Source organism: Monodelphis domestica, chromosome 3 (genome assembly GCF_027887165.1).
Source record: "Monodelphis domestica isolate mMonDom1 chromosome 3, mMonDom1.pri, whole genome shotgun sequence".
Classification (NCBI taxonomy): Eukaryota; Metazoa; Chordata; class Mammalia; order Didelphimorphia; family Didelphidae; genus Monodelphis; species Monodelphis domestica.
The window spans coordinates 514939665-514959865 of record NC_077229.1 but is presented as its reverse complement, the minus strand read 5'-3'; the positions used below and the strand labels follow the sequence as shown (position 1 = coordinate 514959865).

General features: G+C 38.7%; 1 protein-coding gene and 1 long non-coding RNA gene across 14 annotated transcripts in view; both read right to left on the bottom strand.

Moving 5' to 3' along the window:
- ARL15 (ADP ribosylation factor like GTPase 15) overlaps window positions 1–20201 on the bottom strand; it is a 485879-nt gene that overhangs the window by 167309 nt on the left and 298369 nt on the right. The window lies entirely within an intron of this gene.
- On the bottom strand, window positions 1486–16128 carry LOC130458545 (uncharacterized). The gene is made up of 2 exons (XR_008917952.1): window positions 13534–16128; window positions 1486–12462 (listed from the first exon to the last, which is right to left on the bottom strand). It is a non-coding gene; the product is annotated as an uncharacterized LOC130458545 (long non-coding RNA).

Genomic DNA, 20201 nt, shown 5'->3' with positions numbered 1-20201 from the left:
TTGTGAAAGTTGGAATAAAAAGAAAGCGGAACATGACAGAGCCAATGCTTTTGAACCATTACACTGGAGGAAATTATTTAGAGTCCTCTGGGCAGCAAGGAAATCAAATCAATCAATATTTAAAGAAATTAATACAGACTATTCACGGGAAGAACCAATACTGAAGCTGCAGCGAAAATGCTTTGGACACATAATGAGAAGCTAGGGATCATTGGAAAAGATCCCGATGCTGAGAAAGATTAAAGGCCAAAGAAGAAGATGGCATAAGATAAAATGGAAAGATAATGTCATGAAAGCAGTGAACACAAGATTGGACTGACTTCAGTGGGCAGTACATAACAGAAAGACTTTGCATGGTGTGGTCCAAGGAATCACAAAGAATTGTACATGACTGAAAAAATGAACAACAAAAAAGTTCGCGATAACTTCAGGGTTGTCACAAGATAGTGCATGATCAGTTCTCAAATTAATAGTAGTTTTATAGGAATTCAAAGGAGACAAAAATTATTTTAGAAAACAATGGTCAGAAAAGGCTTGATAGAGGGAGATGGGATTTGAGGTTTGTTTTGGAGAATCATAGAATCTGGACCAATTAGTATGAGGCAGGTCATTATAGGAAAAGGCACAGTGGGAGAGAAATCATAGAAATAGAAAAAAAAAAAAGCAAAGCATGTTCAGAGGATAGTGAATGAGATAACTTACCCACAAGAGTCGGTAGAGTAGATCAATCAAAGATAGTTAGAAAAGCAAGCTGGGTCACCTGGCAAAAAGGCATTAAATGCCAAGGGAATGAATTTTGACTTCATGCTTTAGACTTTGGAGACACTGAAGTTTCTTGTACCATTGTCAAAATCATGTTTTAAGACAAGAAATCTAGTGGTTATATATAAGATGTTTTGGAATCAGAAGAGAGTAGGGGATGCCAAAATACCTACAATGCAAAAGTTACACTGGTGAACTATTATACGGCATGGATTATATGTTCAAAATTATCTTACCTTATAATAACCCATCAAATATAATTGAATCTTTGGGTTTTGTTTTTTTTGCAAAGCAACTAAAAGTAGCTGTTAAAAATTATATTATTAATACTTGACATCCAACCTTATCCTTTTACTCTCAACATTTCAGTGACATTTTCTTTTTTGAAGACAGATTTTGAGCTATCTTTTGTTTTTTATCACCTGGATTTCTCAGGGTATGACCTCACCTCTATTTTCCAGGAGCCATTTAAGGAATAAAACAGGGAGAAAAAGAGGCTCAGCAAAACTAACCAACACATTTAAAAAAACATGATGTTATAGGTAGTGTTCCACATCTACAATTCCCCACTTTGCAAAAGGAGTTCTCTTCTCGTTCATAGCTTTTTATTGAGACAAAACTTGTTCATTCTAATTTCAGAGTCTTTGGTTTCAAATTTAAGTCATTTGTGGACAAACTTTTTTAATGGTTCTGCTTTTTTCACTTTGAATCCGTTCCTATGTCTTTATATGTTTTTCTCTATTTACCACGTCTATCATTCATACAGCATAGCCATTCCCCACAGGACCTTAATAACAGACACAAGACTGGTAAAGCTAGTGTTATATATAAAAAAAGACTATCATTATGACCATGATCATGCTTCTTAAGGAACAGCCTCAACAAAGGCAATTCTTTTGATCTTCCTAAACCCGTGACACCCAGCCTAAAGTAGATTTATTTAGCAAAACAGTTTTATACCTATACACAGAAACAAACATATTTGTGTGTATTATGAACATAGGGGTGTGTGTGTCTGTGTGTGTGTGTGAGCCTTCTCAGACTCCGGTATGACAGCAAAAGACTTAGACAGGACTGAAATTTCAGCTTTAGGTGGCATTTTGTTTTTGTGAACAACTTGTTTCCAATCTGGATGGGCATGAGTTGAAGAAGTGCTTACTGGAACAGACCCCAGTTTATTCTTCTAGCCCCAGACCCCCTGGCCATGTGCAGGTAATTTTCTCCTTTTGTTGGTTAACACTTCTTCCTCATCTGGATTGACTTCAACTATGTGACAACAAAGAACTCAAACACAAAAATAGCAGCAGCTACATATCCTCTGCATGACAGTGTAATTTCTTCTGCCTTAAGGCAGTGTCTAGCACTGAAATCATAGCCTGTTGACTTCGATCTGGTGCTATATTACACTGGGAGCAACTTAACTCTTACTTATAAATCCAAACAAGGATTAATCTATTTGCACTGTTTAGTTTACAATTAGAGATGAAATAGTGCAGTGCTTTTTGCAGCCAAACAAATCACACCATCTAGGTAGAATATTATCATTCAATTTTATTAGAGAAGCAAGAATGTCATGTCATCTCTTAAAATGTTCACCATTCTACTATTTGCAGAAACTTTGGAGTCTAACTGAGATGTGGAAATAACCTCAAGGGATCACTTTCTAAACTCTGTTAATTGTAAAAATTCTTACATCTATTCAAACTACCCCAGAAACGAATATTCTCTAAGTCATATTCTCTTCCAGAACAAACATATCCAATCAACCCTTGTTCATCAAGGCTTTTCATATTTTAAACAAAGGGTACATAGGACACTTATAGGCCTCGCCCTCTAGATGGTTAGCAATGAATAATTAATATAGCAGAAAGAAATATTATAATTAGAAAGAAATTTATAGCTTCATAAAACAAAGGCTGGAAATCATGAATGAAGGGAAATTAACTTTAGAGCAAAATGATTTACAGTCAAACAGGAAGAGTTGTAGCACCAAAGTGGGAACAGTACCATTATTATATATTTGCAAAATAATGTGGAATCGTTTCAAATAAAAGGTGCTTTGTGAATGCAAATCATTCTCAGATCCCTTAAACCTTACTCACCTTTAAAGATGTTTTTGCTATATAATGTCAAACATGATTGGAATATATCCTAAAGAAACAACTATGTTTTCAGAAGCCTTTAAATCCTTACTTTTCTTCAGAAATAAAAACCTTTACGTTAGCAGCTTAATCAAAGCTGAGGAAATGGAAGATGCTAACCCAGAATTATACCTTTCTTTGAGAGGAATAGCGTTTACCAGAATATTTTTATTAGGCACTTAAATAAAAGGTGTCACTTTCTTACTATCATTGGAAGAACAGTTGTTCTCCCACCAAAAATGAGCATAATGTTTCATTGTTTAATGTGTGGAGTAGTCTAGAAGTTATATTACAATTTTTGTTTATCTTATTTATGAGTAACATTAATTTACCATTATTTTACATTACTTTCCATTCCAAGTTATTTTTTTAAATAAAAACGAACCTTTCTAGGTGGCATTTTTATCACAGCAACCCTGTAGGGTAAAAATTTATTTTATTATTCCTTTATTTTACAGAATAGGAAACTGGGGACCAGAGAATTTACGTGACTTAATCAAGGTCACTTAGCATATGGCAGGGACAGGACATGAAATACAAGTCTTTTGATTCCAGTTTCTATGCTCAGTGTACTATAAAAAGCTATCTCCCATGAGGTCTCCACAATTTATCTTCAACGTCTTGCCTCTAAGTTTTTAGTTTTTACCCAAATTGTTCCAAATGACATAACCCTGCTGATTTTTGTCCCAACATTACTATGAAATTGAACAGTGCAGATCGTAGGAATGTGAGCAGATTTTATCATAACTGATTGCATGAGTTCTTGGGATCATTGCGAAATATGGTTTTTGCCTTCATGGGTACATACTTAAATTTTCAAATAATAGACCACTAAATGGGATGAAAAAAATGTTATGAATTTCATTTCATGACTCTCCTAGATCTGTAAATACTATGGTGCACTTCATTCTGGTTTATTGGAAAGCGATTGACTTGTGTTAATATGGGCATAGAATACTCACTTGTATAGTATAAACAGCATACAAACAGGTATTGGAAATACTTGAAAAGTTCTGTTCTCACCAGGTTTTGCAGGAATATTTATTTTCTTTTTCACGAGGGTGTAATATTTAGGCTTCTAACTTTGGGAAAGGTTGATAACGATGAGCCAATGTGGCTTTCCAATTGAAGGCTCGCACGGCAAACAAAAAGTACGGCCTTCTTCTAGATCGCTGCCAGTTCCATACATGCTCATTGGTTCGTCAACTGATTGAAAAAATGACTTCCAGAATCACAACTGGGAAGAACTTCAGCTCGATAGGAAGGAGTCTAAATAGCACGGCCTTTCTCCACTAGTACAAAGCTCCAGGCCTTCGAATGTTCTTATTCTCCGCACCTTCTGTCTTCTCACAAACTCTCCCAAGGTTCTTTTAATGACTAGTCATTTCTCACTATGTACTTCACCCCTTCCCACCCACACCCTGACCGTTCCCTCGCAGGAAAGGAAAGGGTCAGGAGACAAGCGTCCTGGCTACACTTCATGACATGACGGAAATAAGGCCGGCCTCGGAGCCAGGTGGAAGGCCGACTGCAAAGGGAAGCCTTCTCTTACCCAGACCCGGCCCCGGCCACCCGCTGTCTGTCGAGGGCTGACAAGGAGCTCCTCTGCCCTGACTTGACGCACCGCTCGGCATCTCACGGACTTGGGCGGGGCTCTCTAATATAATTATTTTTGCTCACCCATTTCCCTGGGCTGTAAACTGCGGGTTGTTCAAGGCGCGCACAGTGCCCTGTATGCTCCCCCTGCGTGTTTCACGCTACCCAGCGGGCAGCGCTAATACACGTTTACTGCTACCGATTTAAGGTCCTCCTTTTAGGAGGATGAAACGGGGGAAAGGCGAAGCTAAGCCTGTGCGTAGGGCCGCACTCAGCGAATCGCTGCTTGAGGGCTACGCGGCAGAGACTGCTGCCAGTGTTCAAGCCCCATAACACGGCAGACACCCAGACTGGCGGCACGTCCTGGTCCGTGTTCAGAGGAAGCGTGCGAATTCGGTCATGGGAGCAAGCTGTGTGCAGTCATGTGAGCAAGCTGTGTGCAGTCATGTGAGCAAGCTGTGTGCAGTCATGGGAGCAAGCTGTGTGCAGTCATCGTGACCCGATGAGAAGTGAAGATGCCGCGCGAGATCTTGTCCTCCCACTACAAAACGACCGGGACGAGCTGGGCCGCCTCGATGTTCCCCACCGCCCTGAGCCTGAACCCCCTGCTGTCAGCCCTGTCCGATGAGTGTCTAAGATTAGCTTTAGGGAGCAAAGCGGCCCAGGACGCAGAGCTGGAACCGGCAACCAGGCGGGTGGACTGGCTGACCTGTTAAAGGATCAGCGTTCGCGCCGCGTGCTTCAATAGTTCTTTCGGCTCACGAAAGGCGAAGGCGGCATCGAGGAAGCTCCTGCTATGACACGCCTGGAGCTCCGTCTTTCCAAACGGCCATCAGGGCAATTCCAGAAGGCGGGTGCCCTTATCATGGCCGTTTTATAGTCGGGGATACTGAAGCAAGCAAATGCCCAGGGGGTGTCTGCGGCCGAGTCTGAAGTCAGCATGACTCTGGGTTTAGCACTAGATGTAAGTTCTAGGAACGTATGATCCCAAGACCAGTATTCTGATTTAAAAGGGAAAACTAGGCTTTAAGGAGAGGCACAACTTCTTAACATGAGAAACAGGCTTATGTAAAAGAGTCTAAATCGGGTTGTGGTTATACCGACTTGAACTCTTCACTAAATAAGCAAAAACGTGGATACTAAGATAAACCACACCAAATTTTCTCCAAGAACTATTCAGAGGAGTTAAGATTTCTATAACCTCTTTTCTTCCTCCTCAATGAGGGATTACCTGCAATGTCTTATTTTTTCTCATTTAATTCTGGCTACTGGACTACTACAAACGACCGCTTTCGTGTCTTTCACTTTAAATTTAAAAATAAAGCTAAGCTGGAAAGTGTTTGACGTTTTATTAATGTCAACAGCCATTAGAGGTGGTGATGATGTTAACAAGTCTATTTTTAAAATTAAAAAAATTTCCTCCCAGTACTATTGCTGTGGCTACAGATTTCATCCTATGACCATGGCATCTGGACTCCTTTTACACAAAATAATGCTTGACCAAAAGCACATTATAAAATAATATTTCTGTAATTTTGCCAAAGAACTACTTTCTTTTTAATCCTTCTCCATTTCAGAAGTCATAGATACACACGTCTGAAATTTTCCTCAAAGGATCAGAAACAAGTTTCTCCTAACAGGTATTTGGGTCAGGTGAAATATCCTGGCACAAAACATTTTCCTAAGCAAAGTTCTCCAATTCCACCAGGATGGGCAACATGCTGGGTGACTAAAAAAAGTCAGTGAAATGCCAAGATAAAAGTTGTTCACAGCCCAATTCCCCAAGAAAAAGGACCCAAAGGACACGTTCTCTTGAGCAAGAGGGTGTCAAAAAGTTTCCTATGGAGTAAGGCTAATAAGAGAAACCAAATAAGAATGAAGGCCATTCCAATGGAATCTAAGAGCTCACCACTGCCAAATTCATTGAACAAAGTATGTAGAAAAGAAATGAGCTCATAATGACCAAAACAGGATATTGTAATAATAAAAAAGGGGGAAGAATGGCTATGAAAGACAGTGATATGTCATGAATTCGATGAAGAAATTAAAAACAACATGTTTAATCCTGCAAAGGAAATAGACTGACTTCAAGAAGTTTGGCTTCAATCCTTTAGAAGTGGCCATCTCAACCATACTTAATACATTCTAGGCCAATGCTAGTCACAACTGTTCACATCCAATGGTTGTTTTATACTTTTAATTTTTGATACATTACATGAAACATTTATAATAGTAAAAAAATTAAATTCCTATAAAATCATATAAAATATATAAAGAAAAGGATGATCACTTCACCATAAACTCCAAAGCCCTTTGAATTCACAATGAATGGCATCTTCTACTGTTTCCCTTTTATTAAATTCTTAAGTCTCTTATTTGTAAGCTATAATCTTCAAGAAACATCAAATTTGGATATCACTTCCATATCTATGTAAATAGTATTTTTTCTTTTCTTTTTTTAAAAGTATCTTTCTACCATGATTTGGGAAACAGGCCAAGAAGAGCCAAAAAAAGAAAATTTTTCTCAATATAGTTTCTTTGAAGTGAAATGAAATTCCTATGAACATAGGACAATACAGTATAACTACTACAGAAGTAAACAAATTCCACTGAATTTTATTTTTTGAGGGGGAGGTTTGGGAAGATGTGGGGGTACTAGTAATATCATAATCACCTCCTAGATTTGCTCAAAACAGACTTTAATTTGAAAGTCCATTTTAAATGCTTTTAGTGATTCAAAGAGGGAGGTCCTAACTGGGGGTCCTCAATAAATAAGTGTGAACCGAGTGATTGATTTAATATCTAATAGTTTGCTGGCATTCTTTTAACTGTGTGATCTTATTTTGTAAAACATCAAAATATTTTCCTCACTTCTCTGAACAAGCAAGATTTTATGGATGACATTATTACCGAAACTGACAATTTTAGTGTACTGTTATTTACTCTGTGTAGGTAAAGGGAGAATAGGCCAGGGAAGATGTTACTTCTGAAAAATTCTTTGTTACTTACATCAGTTTGTCATCTTTGTAATGAAAAGGAGAATAAAAAAACCTATATGTGGAACTTAAAAATTCATTTAATGAAATAAATTACTTTTATTAATAAGTTATCTAAAGTAACTATTAAAATAGATGTTTACTTTGCCATCAAGAATGAATGAAGATATATTTACAAAGTATTTCTTTCTCAACTCAATTACCTATAACAAAACAAGAGCATGGAATAAAACGAGAATTCCAGTCACCATTTTAAAAGAATCTATTAAGAATTTAACTAGCACCTTCAAATTATAACGGTTCCAATCATTTTAAAATTGTTTTGCTAACATAGATCATTTGATCCTAAAGCAGAAAAGGTATCTATCTTGCTTATTAACCTTCAAAATAACAAGCTTCTTCCTAATCCCCCAGTTATCTGTGCTCTTTATCCCTCAAATAATTCAGATTTATGCTTACTTATCTGTATTCAGGTTGTTCCACCCTAGTAGAATGGAAGCTCATTTCGGGCAGGTATCACTTGATTTTTTTTCTTTCTAACTCAGAACATAGCATACTACTTGGCACATGATCAGCCCTACTAAAAAGTTTTTGAGGATTTTTGATTTGGCCTTAGGAAGAATTTCCCATACTCTTTTGTTGTTGTTCAGTTGTTTTTCAATTGTGTTCCACTCCTTGTGACTCCATGTGGGTTTTCTTGGCACAGATACTAGGCTGGTGTGCCATTTTTTCCCCATACTCTTTTACCTAGTCCTTTTAAGCATCCATAACAAGCACTAAGAGCAAAGAGCACCTTTCCTATTCACAATCAGGGTCTATAACATCTACTCCTTCCTCTCATGCATTTTCTTTATTATTTCTCACATGGGTATTTACAATTTCTTCCACTGCATATCCTAACTCAACACCCCAGTCGTTTAATCTTATTGCCAAACTGACTCCTCATAGGTTATTTTTTAAAACAAACTCTACAGCTGTTCATTAGGGACAACAAAATACATATTTGTTTAAATACTGTATGCTCTTACAATTTCCTTCTAATATTTTAGACATCACTGACCTCCTAGTTGCAACCACCCTCCTGAAAAACCCTTCTTCTCATTTAAAATATCCAGACTGATACATCTTGTGGGGAAATTTTATTAGGACAGAAAATGTATTTGATTTGATTTGCTACTATATGCTACACTTTCCAATTGTTTAGTCTCGCAATTTTTAGAAATCAAAGAAGTAGTTATTTGGAATTATACAAGGAAAAAAACTCCCCAAGACCGAATTATCTATACCTTTTCACCCAATGATCCCATGCCTATGAATATACCCTAAGAGCGCCAAAAATGAAAAGGTCCAGTAAATTTCAAATATTCATAGTAGCAACACATTTAATGGAAAGAATATGGATGTACATATATCAAAGGAATGGCTGGAAATGGTTTTCTATTTTTTAAAAATATTCCTTTTTATTAGGTTTTCTAAAAAAAAACTTCAATCGATTTTAGTAAGGACAACATGGATTTTCAAAGAAAAATGGAATTTTAGAAGAAACTAAGTGACAGAGAGACCAAAAGAATTGACCTCCAAGCTTAGTGAGGACAGAAATAGTTATAGTATGTATAGAAAAAAGGGAAAAGAAAAGGGTAGAAAAAAAAGTCAATTTTACAACTCATGAGAAGTACAAGATTAAGTATTTTAGAAAGATGCTTAAAAGGCTACAATATTATACCAGATAAAAGAAGTGACTATAAATAAAAGTTATCCTTATTTTCACAAGCCCCACATGCAAATCACCTCACATATATGCCCTTACTTGTCAGTCCTACTTCCATGAGGGCAAGAACAGAGTCTCTATGTATAGGGTTTAAAAACATTTGATTGTAAAAATGAAATCATTGTGTAAGTCACTTGAAGATTAAGGAGACCAGAAACCACATTTTCTACTGAGTTTTCTTGATTTTCAATCTCCATAAGAAGCAATATAGATGATCACTTTTCTTTTTTTAAGTCACTTTACCTATGTGTCCTTGCTGATACATACATACATCTAGAGAGCTGAATAAGTGTGAGCAAAATAATCACAAGCAACCTCAACTATATGAAAAATGTCATTATGCTGCTCGTAGGAGATTCAGATTATATTTAATCGGTATCTGAAAGAGCTTGACTACTAATCTGGCGATTTCTTTTGACCCATCAACATCACAGAATGTCTTATAGAATCTATAGCTGAAAGGAATTTGTCATCATTCTTTTTTATAGATGAAGAACCTGAAACATAGAAAGGCTAACAGACTTGCTTACGGTCACATAAGGAGGAAAGAGCAGAACCAGAACCACACATAATGGTGTCTACAAAGGGGCACTCCTTGGAGGAAGTGTCCAAACTGCTAAAATACTGAATCCTCAAAGCCTGAAAATATTGACAATTGGCATGTATTTGACCTGCCTCTACCTCCCACTTTGGTTCATCAAACAGGAGCACTTAATCCAGAAATGGCTTCTATCCGAAAGCACGGAGCTGAAAAAGACCATGGAGTCCAAGTGGTACTTGAGCAAGAACCCCCCTTGTAGAATGTGTTCAAGTGACCATGGAGGTGGTGCTTGAAAGGCAGCCAGGGAGATGGAGGCCCCTCCTGAGGCAGCCCATTCCATTGACTGCTGGCTATCATGGGAGGGGGAACTTTGTCCTCACTCTAAACCTAAATCTGGCTCTGTAACTTCCAATCATTGCCTCTATAATTCTGCCCTGTAGGGATGTAAATAATTGGTAATTTCCACTTTGAGAAACTAGAAATAAGGTGCTCTTAGAAATTCCTCCCCTTCTGGATGTCATATAGTATAGCTGTAGCCTAAAAACATACAGTCTACTATTTTTTTTTAAAACCCTCACCTTCTGTCCTTGAGTCAATACTGTGTATTGGCTCCAAGGCAGAAGAGTGGTCAGGGCCAGGCCATGGGGGTCAAGTGACTTGCCCAGGGTCACACAGCTGGGAAGTGTCTGAGGCCAGATTTGAACCTAGAACATCCCGTCTCTAGGGCTAGCTCTCCATCCACTGAGCTACCCAGCTGCCCCCTATTTTTAAAATCAAATTTATCATTTCACTGGCATAGAGATTTCTTGAGGAAATTCTCTATTTACACACATAGACACCTGATCAGACACTTCAAAGTCTTAGAAATTTGCTTGGGACACAGAGAAGGTAAGTAACTGGTCTGGGCGCCTACAGCCAGAATATCAAAGACTTCAATTTAGGCTTTTCTCATTCGGAAGCTAGCTTTCCATTCCTTAGTAGAGGCAGTCAGTCTGAAAGTGTAAAGAAAACATGCAGGTGTGCATTGATATGATATGATAGAAGAGAAACTGATAAAACAGTTGCAAGCTTAAGTATAAGGAATGACTAACTCAAAAAATATTTTAATGGCAACTTATACCTGAATAAGGAATAGTGTAACATATGCTATTAAAACTGATGAACCATTCAAGGCATTTTAAATTATCTTAATCTATTTAAATAGACTATATGTTAAAGAAGTATGTTTTTAGAGTTGTATCTCTCCACTTTTTAACTTCGTACCATTGGTACATTACACAAAAATAATTCAATATATAAAAACTCTAGGAGCACCTCATTTAGGTCTTTCCCAGTGGGAAAAAAAAGGAAGAAAGCAATACTATATCTATCTATATGTAATGTATATATATAGGGAAAGTCTTTAAAAAGTAATTAAAAGGATTGATGAGAAAAAATAAATTCTTCACTAGTACAATGTGTATACTACATCTGGCAGACCACTCTCCAGCCGAAGAGGCTCAAAGATAGTAAAGATACTAGAAAATAAGAGATAATAAAAATTATCCCTTTAACACCAATGTTCTCTTAATCATATGATATAGCTTCAAGTCATGGAATATCCTATCAGAAAAAATACAATTGCAGATAAGCATACAAGGCAATGAAAAGACATGTGGTAAGTTTAAGGGTGCAGGACATTACCAATCATGAATGGTATGAGTCTTCACATCTATCTCTCCTTTAAACCTTATTGGAATGGGCTAGATCCAATCTGGTCATCTATCCCTCTCAGATTTATGTTAGGAATGATCGACGGAGACACAGGCATATAAAGTACTTAGACCAACACATCCAAGTCATTCATGAATAATCAAGGCAAGAGGAAGAGAGTGCCCTGTAGTATTCCATCAGATATATCCTCTAGCTAGACAATGATTCAATGTTTAAGTCTTTGAATGTAACTGGTCAATCAGTTATAAATTCATTGATGCTATAACGCAATCCTTTGACTCACCATCTTTCTCCACAAGTATATTGAGACTATCAAATGTTTTTCTGGGGAAAAAAAGACATTCTGCCTCAAAAACATTCCTTTTGGCTAACACACATCAATAAATGTATGATATTTAATGCAACCCTTCAAATACTCGCCTAATATAAAAAAAGGAATGAAAGAAATGAGATTAATATGGTTTGCTGCTTACAAACCCTAGAGAAGAATGATTATTTTTCAAGAAAAACAACAGGTAACAAATAAGACTTGCAGTAATCAAATCTACTCTAATTACTCATAAATGATTTATAGATAGATCTTGAAAAATGCATTCTATATTCAGAATATCTGTACAGTAACCAAACCAAAATCTGTAGTACCCATTTCCTTTCCTTTTATTTTTTTTTTAACCAGGATAAAATTTGCCTGCCTCCAAGTGGTTGTTGGGTTCTTTTCACATTAGGTGCTTGCTCAATTTCTATTCTCCAAACAACTCAAATATTATCAGTCATAGAGCAATTATTACATCTCCAAGAACTTTTACTACTCTGAGAAGCAGGACCAGGTGAATTGAACTCACTAGAGGCAGCTTCAGGGCACACTTGCTTCCTCTTCTTTTATTCTGCATTATAACTCCCTTGAAGTCTTTTTTGTTCTAACCCCTCCAATCTGAAAAGCATTGGCTAAGAAATATAGGAAAGAACAAAGATAGGACTTGAATAGTTCTGCCTATTCAACCCAAGCCTATGTCTTAGTCTTTGTTGATCTTTTGACAAGCAATAGAGTTAAAAATAAATTTCAAAATTTCAAGTTTTCTTCTTTTGTTGTCTTCAGAAATAACTACAAGCTTCCGTTTAAGATTTTTAGCCATCAGGACAATACTCTTGAGGATTCTCGCTACTCATTTGTATTGCTTCTTTTAATTCTATCTGTCTATATTACTTTATAAAATCAGAGTCTATCAATGCACTGCCTGTATAGATGAGTTGGTCTGTTTAGACCCCTTACTCTTTCCTTCTCAATAAAATAATTTTTTACTGACTTGTCAGAATTACACTTTTGAGAGTCTCACATTTATTCTGACCTTTATTATCTAGGCCAGCTCACCAAAGAATTCATGGAAATCTACTTTTCCAAAGTGTGTAAGGATCTCTATTAATTCTTATCAATCACTGATGCTAATTAGAATCTAGGCTGTAATTTGAGTTTTTAAATGGTCAATGATCCAGAACTTCAGGAGAAAAAAAAAGTGCCTCTAAAGTAATTTCAGTGAGATCCCTTTATTGTGCCTCGGTATCTCCTAGAGAGAATTGGTGGTTGATTATATCAAAAAGAATAATCAGCAACATACAAGAGAATGAGACATTCCAAATTTGAGAAAAAAAAAGGCGCTAAGCATCGCTTACACCCAATCTAAGGGTAAAAGCTAGCATCCCATAGTTCAAGTTCCAGTTTCTGAGCAAAGAGGCAGGCCCTAGAGTTTCTAGGGAGCTCCAGGGCTTTTTGGAAGCAAAGTCCAACATCTATTATTGAGCTCAGTCAGTGAATCCAGACCACATAATCAAACTCAAGAATTAGCCACTGTTAGCATAAAAAAAGTGCAGCCAAACCAGAATAGTACTATAAAAGACACCTCGAACTGATCTGGCACGGAGAAGCTCTCTTTACCTCCACATGCTATCCTAAAGCATTCTCTGCAACCACACTAGTAACGACAAATGCTTGGATTTCCCGAGTAATAATAGATAACAAACCAAGTTCCTCCTCATCAGTCTTGCCATCTGTCCTCCTGGTTTCTCCCCACATATGGGCTTGGCTGAACAGATTTCAGACTGACCAAGGTCACTGCACAGCCAGGCTCCACAGATGGGGACAGTGTGAAAACCTGAACTGCAGCTGTGGACAAACCCAGATTATGACACACATGGTTGCGAAGCATCCCTGGCCTGAGCAGGATGGGAGCTGGGGGGCACTGCATGCCTGCAAAGAGCAAGGCTGTTGGGGCCAGGGGCCTCCCTGCCTCCTTTCAGGGCAAAGGGATTGCGGAGAGGGATGCACGCCTGGGAGACACCAAAGTCAAGAGGTCTGAATTTCTTCAAAGCCTCCACGCAGCAAGCAGGGGCAACAAAGGAAGGACATTCTTCCTGCTGTTTACATCTTTCCCTACCTGAAATGCCTTTCTGGACCAAGCAGACTTGGGTTGGCAAGTAGGCCAGGACCAAAAAAGCCTTATTAGGGGCTCAGAAAATGGTTCTTACCTAACACAAGAGCGGTGGAGTTGGGGATGCTCGGAATAGGCATGCCTCATTTCCATATGTTTATTTAATCTGTATCAAAATTTCCTTTTTCCATTTCTTTTCCAAACCAAATGACCCGGTTAGAAAAGGATCCTCCTTTTCTCCCCCAAAGGTACTGATTTATTTACATATTCCCTTATTCCACATCAGCTCCCAGAAAACTCATCAAAATAGAATTATGCAAACCTTTGCGCTTCTAGATTCTCTCTTAAAAATTATGTAAGAATAAATGTGTGTGTGTCTCTGTGTATATGTATCCACATGTAAGTGTGTGTGTATGTGTGTATTATGTATCCATGGAACTTGGAGTGCCAATGTTCTTTCTAGAAAAATATTCTAGTCACTGAGCCTTAATAAAAACAGAAAATGAGAATTTTAACAGAGTGTTTTTACTATTTTAAATAATTTATCAAGTCGGAGCTGTTTCAAAAGATTGTTGATAAAAAAGAACATTTAACTGTAACAATACTGAACAGACAGTTGATTATAGAAAGACATGTCAGTGCACATATGGCAGCCGGATAAATTATGCACATCTGGATTACTTTTGGCAAGAAACACAGCTAAGTGTCTAAAGCCAAGTTTAGCAATCTGTCACTAACAATATGTACATTTATTTTAAAATGTCAAGGGCTCAAAGTCATATTTTCTATTTCTTCATAAACTTTCCAGATCTTTATAAGACAGCAAACAGGTGACAAAACACATTGCTCAAACTGCCAAAGGCTGTATAAATAGGGATGATTTTGAATTTCTCACCATATATACAACAAACGGAAGGCCATCCAAATATATGTATGTATTCTGGATGTATGCACCTATCCTGTACAAATGTGTGTATATGTGGCGCTATGATATCCAGAAACAGAGCTTTAAATATAAGTATCTTATAATAGTTGAAACTCATTAAAAATAAATTCATGTAAAAATACAAACACGAGACTCCATAAATGCCAAGTCATCCTAATAAAACGACACTAGTTAAGTTTTTACTCCATTAAACAAAGAAAAATGACCATTATCACAGCAGGAATAACACATCAACTTTTTTTAAAATATGCTTATTATTCTGACATTATTTGCACACTAGGAAAAGTTCTCCAAGGACCTTCTAAACCACTCTCTTTGGTTAAAAGAAAAGCTGGAGAGCCAATGAAGTCCAGACTAAAAGCATCCAGCTTTTGAGGGGGAGAAAAGGAAGATGGACGTGTCATTCTCAACGAGGTGGGAAGGCAGTCAGAGCCGCTCATTAACTGGACTTCAGGGTCCGCCTTGTCCCGCGGTACCCACCTACAGACGGCAATGATGTCTGCGCCCTTGTGTCTCAGTACGTTGAGCAGAGGAAGAGATGCGACTAAACAAGATGAAGGGTCTTCATGTAAGCGCTGCCACATCACCGGGCAGTTCTGTTTGTCAGGACGACGTTTGAAAAGCGGATGCCAGAAGTATGTATTATTCCGGGGTGATTATCTATTTGTGGTTCCGATGCCCTCGGCACCCATTTTGGGTGATTATCGATTTGCGGTTCCGATGCCCTTGGCACCCATTTTGGGTGATTATCGATTTGCGGTTCCGATGCCCTTGGCACCCATTTTGGGTGATTATCGATTTGCGGTTCCGATGCCCTTGGCACCCATTTTGGGTGATTGTCTATTTGCGGTTCCGATGCCCTTGGCACCCATTTTGGGTGATTATCGATTTGCGGTTCCGATGCCCTTGGCACCCATTTTGGGTGATTATCGATTTGCGGTTCCGATGCCCTTGGCACCCATTTTGGGTGATTATCGATTTGCGGTTCCGATGCCCTTGGCACCCATTTTGGGTGATTGTCTATTTGCGGTTCCGATGCCCTTGGCACCCATTTTGGGTGATTATCGATTTGCGGTTCCGATGCCCTTGGCACCCATTTTGGGTGATTATCGATTTGCGGTTCCGATGCCCTTGGCACCCATTTTGGGTGATTATCGATTTGCGGTTCCGATGCCCTTGGCACCCATTTTGGGTGATTATCGATTTGCGGTTCCGATGCCCTTGGCACCCATTTTGGGTGATTATCGATTTGCGGTTCCGATGCCCTCGGCACCCATTTTGGGTGATTATCGATTTGCGGTTCCGATGCCCTCGGCACCCATTTTGGGTGATTATCGATTTGTGGTTCCGATGCCCTCGGCACCCATTTTGGGTGATTATCGATTTGCGGTTCCGATGCCCTCGGCACCCATTTTGGGTGATTATCGATTTGCGGTTCCGATGCCCTTGGCACCCATTTTGGGTGATTATCGATTTGCGGTTCCGATGCCCTTGGCACCCATTTTGGGTGATTATCGATTTGCGGTTCCGATGCCCTTGGCACCCATTTTGGGTGATTATCGATTTGCGGTTCCGATGCCCTTGGCACCCATTTTGGGTGATTATCGATTTGCGGTTCCGATGCCCTTGGCACCCATGATTATCGATTTGCGGTTCCGATGCCCTTGGCACCCATGATTATTGATTTGCGGTTCCGATGCCCTTGGCACCCATTTTGGGTGATTATCGATTTGCGGTTCCGATGCCCTTGGCACCCATTTCTTTGGCGTTGCTCATCAATTTGACCGTGTTGTCCCATGATGGCATCCAAATGATGAATTTGCTAAATTCAAACTCGAGCTCAATCTCGGGAGACTCTTTTACGTCGCCAAAACAAAGTCCAGGCCCCAGCAGGCGTTTAATAGCTAAATGCCAGTGACGATGGCGGAAGAGAAACAGTAATGAGGAGAAGCCCAGCGAGGAGAGAAGCCTGTGAAATGCAAACCTATCCACTTCGCACTTGCATCGGCTTCCATAAAGCTTAATGGATAAAGACAATCCATCACATGGCTCGAGAGCTGGAAGGACCTCAAAGGCCGCCGCACCACAGCACACCTGACAAACGCACCCCCCTCCCCCGGCCTCCAAGAAGGGAGCCGACCCCCCCGAGGCGCGTTCTCAGACGTGGGGGCTCAGCGGCCTCCCTGCAGCTCCCCCTGCAGCTCCCTGTGCTCCTGGCTCTGCCCTTGGTGTCCGATCCCTCTCCCACCCGGGCCCGCTGAAATCAAACGTGCTCGCGTGCCCCTCCCTGAGCGTTCTCGTGTCCAGGCTCCACAGGCTTCGACTGGTTTTCACGTCATGGGCTCCAAGCGCTTCCGCACCCTGCTTGCCCTCCGTGGCCAGCCTGATCTAGCCTCTCAGTGTCCCAGAATGCAACACGCGATTTTTCTGATAAGTACAAGTTCTAGTTTATCCTGATGGAATTTCATCTTATCTAATTGATTATGATGCTCTACTCCCAAGATCCTTTTTTTTAACCCTGACCTTCCATCTTGGAATCCACACTGTGTATTGGCTCCAAGGCAGGAGAGTGGTCAGGGCTAGGCAATGAGGTTAAATGACGGCTGGGAAGTGTCTGAGGTCACATTTGAACCCAGGACCTCCCATCTCTAGGCCTGGCTCCTAATCCACTGAGCCACCCAGCTGCCCCCTTAAGGTCCTCTTGGAGGCTGATTCTCTCATGTTAGTCACCCCTCCTAGATTTTTGTTATCTGTAAATGTGATGGCTAGGCCAACGAGGTCTTTTCTAAGTTTTTGGCAAAGATGTTAAACAGCACAGAGTTGATGGGGATGGGGTCCCTGACAGAGAGAGATTTTTGCTTTTGGAAGGTTCCTTTGGTAGCTAAATGGAGGGTGGACTAGAAGCAGAGAGATCAGGCTTGTGACTGGTACAGGATTGCCTAGCTGGCAAGTAATCGAAATAAAAGGTAAAGAAACCAGGCAGGACTCTGCATGAGAAAGCTTCCTCTGCAAAATACACCACCCGGTTACTGTTTGCAGGCTCATGAGCCACTGCTCTCCCTCTCCTGCTGACTCCAAGAACCTTCCATGGCTGTCACTCAAGGCGGGAATTCTCTCCCTGCTCTCCTCCACTTGTGGTCATCCCTAAGTCTCAGCTAGAGTTCCACCTTCTGTAGGAACTCTTTTCTGGTCTCCCTTATTGCTAAGGGCTTCTCTCCGAGATCACTTCCGTTTTATCCTCTCGGTAACGTGCTGGTACATAGCTGGTTACATGTTGTCTCCCTCATTTGATTGGGAACTCCTCGGGGCAAGTGACGGTGTCGCAGCAATTGACATAGAGGAGGCCCCTAATCAATGCTGAATGACTTTACGTGATCTAGACTCTGAAGGCATCAACATTCACCAGCTCATTTTGAGGAAGCATCATCTGTGTTGTTTTGGGTGTTCCAAATGTTTCTGGATACATATAACACACTTCTATACATATGTGTGTGTGTGTGTGCTGTTAATCACCGCATAAATAAACATCAACACTAACGGAACAAAAATTATATACAGTTCATAAGAGTAAAGAGATATATAAATTAGAACTTCATAAATTTGACATCAAAACATAGAATATCAAATTACTAGTAATTCTGAGGAGTCAACAGCTTAAAAAATTAAACTTTCATTCACATTTATCATTCCTATGAAGAGACAATTTTTGATTATTTAAAGTGAATTAAAATGTACATTTCTGGTGTTATTTCTACCTCTGAAAAATGTAAATTGGAGTGAATATTTTATTTCAATGGAATAAGAGCAAAAATTCCAAAATTAGTCAAAATGTTTACTTTTCACTCAAAGTTTTAGAAACTCAACAAACCTCATGGTTTTTATCTATGTTTTCATAACTAATAAGTATTTAAAATATGTGCAGAGAGATGAAGACAACTAACGTTTTAAAAAACAATTTAAAATAAACACTAGAAAATCAATCTGAAGTACAAGGAGCAGTGAGAACACTTTGGACTGTTTAAACGAGTACAATATATAATAGTACTTATCTTTTATAGTTCATTACAGTTCTTCTGCATTACTCTTCACATGAAGGCAATCCAAAGAACAAATGTTTATCCCCAGTTCTTAAATCTAATACAAATGTTAACAGAGCCAGGACCTCAACTATGTTACAATAAACCTATATATGGAAAAACTTGTTGAAAGTTTGGAACTTTGAAATTATATTTCCTAATGCTCTCGTAACAATGAAATTTCAGAAGAAGAAAAAAGCAAGAAATGAAGAATCTATTTTATTCCTCACTATTTGTGTCAAATTATCTTTAAAAAGTTATTGTCATATACGCTTATTTATGTAGAAAAATATCTAACAGATTTGCATATATTAAATATACTCTATATATCTAAGTATCACTAACTTACAAAGATTTTTATAGGAATGAAAAACAAAACATTATAAGATAATGAAATTAATGACCAAAATATGGAAGGAGGGGAGAAAAGAGAAATAGAAAAAGGTGTAGCCTTAAGCAAATAAGCAATATGGCATATTAAATAGCTAGAAAATGAAAAATTATGAAGAATGGAAAAGATGTGAAAGAATGATACCAATTTTTAAAAAAAGCTGAGTAGGACCAATTTGAGTAAAGCAGAATGTTTTCCCTTGCTGATGGACAAGTAACATCTCTGAGACATGTGAAAACAACATACTGTGGCTGTCAAGGGGAAAAGAATTAATAAGATTTTTTGACAGACAAATACACATGCAATATATACTTATAAATGTCATCCTCCATTAAGGTTCTACTAAAAAGGGAGATAAAAAAAAAGCTACTTTCCTAATACCTTTTCCTCTAGGTTTCTGAATGCCCGGCTATGTACAATTTCATTTTCTGTTTCCAGTCTTTCTCTTTCACATCTGACTTCAGTAAGCCACTCTCTTCATTCATATACAAAAATGGATGCAAATATTTCACAAGCAATTTCTTTCAATAATATCCACTGACTGAATCTTTGAAGTGGCCCCCAAAAATCAAACCAGATTATGCTAAAAGAAGCTTCTTCAATGTAAGAGTTAATCCTATTGTCAGCAAAATCTGAAATGAAATGTTTGAGTTCATTTGCTCATGCTCACATAAATCCCACGAGATTGCTAATTAAACACTTTAAGAGGTAAGTGACTGATGTGGATGGTAGACCAGTCGATAGTTAAAATGAATGATGCATAAACATGGTGAATATTTTGTTTACGAATCCTATCTTTACTGCACTATGAACATTCTAGAGAAAACAACAATGCCAACTACTTAAAA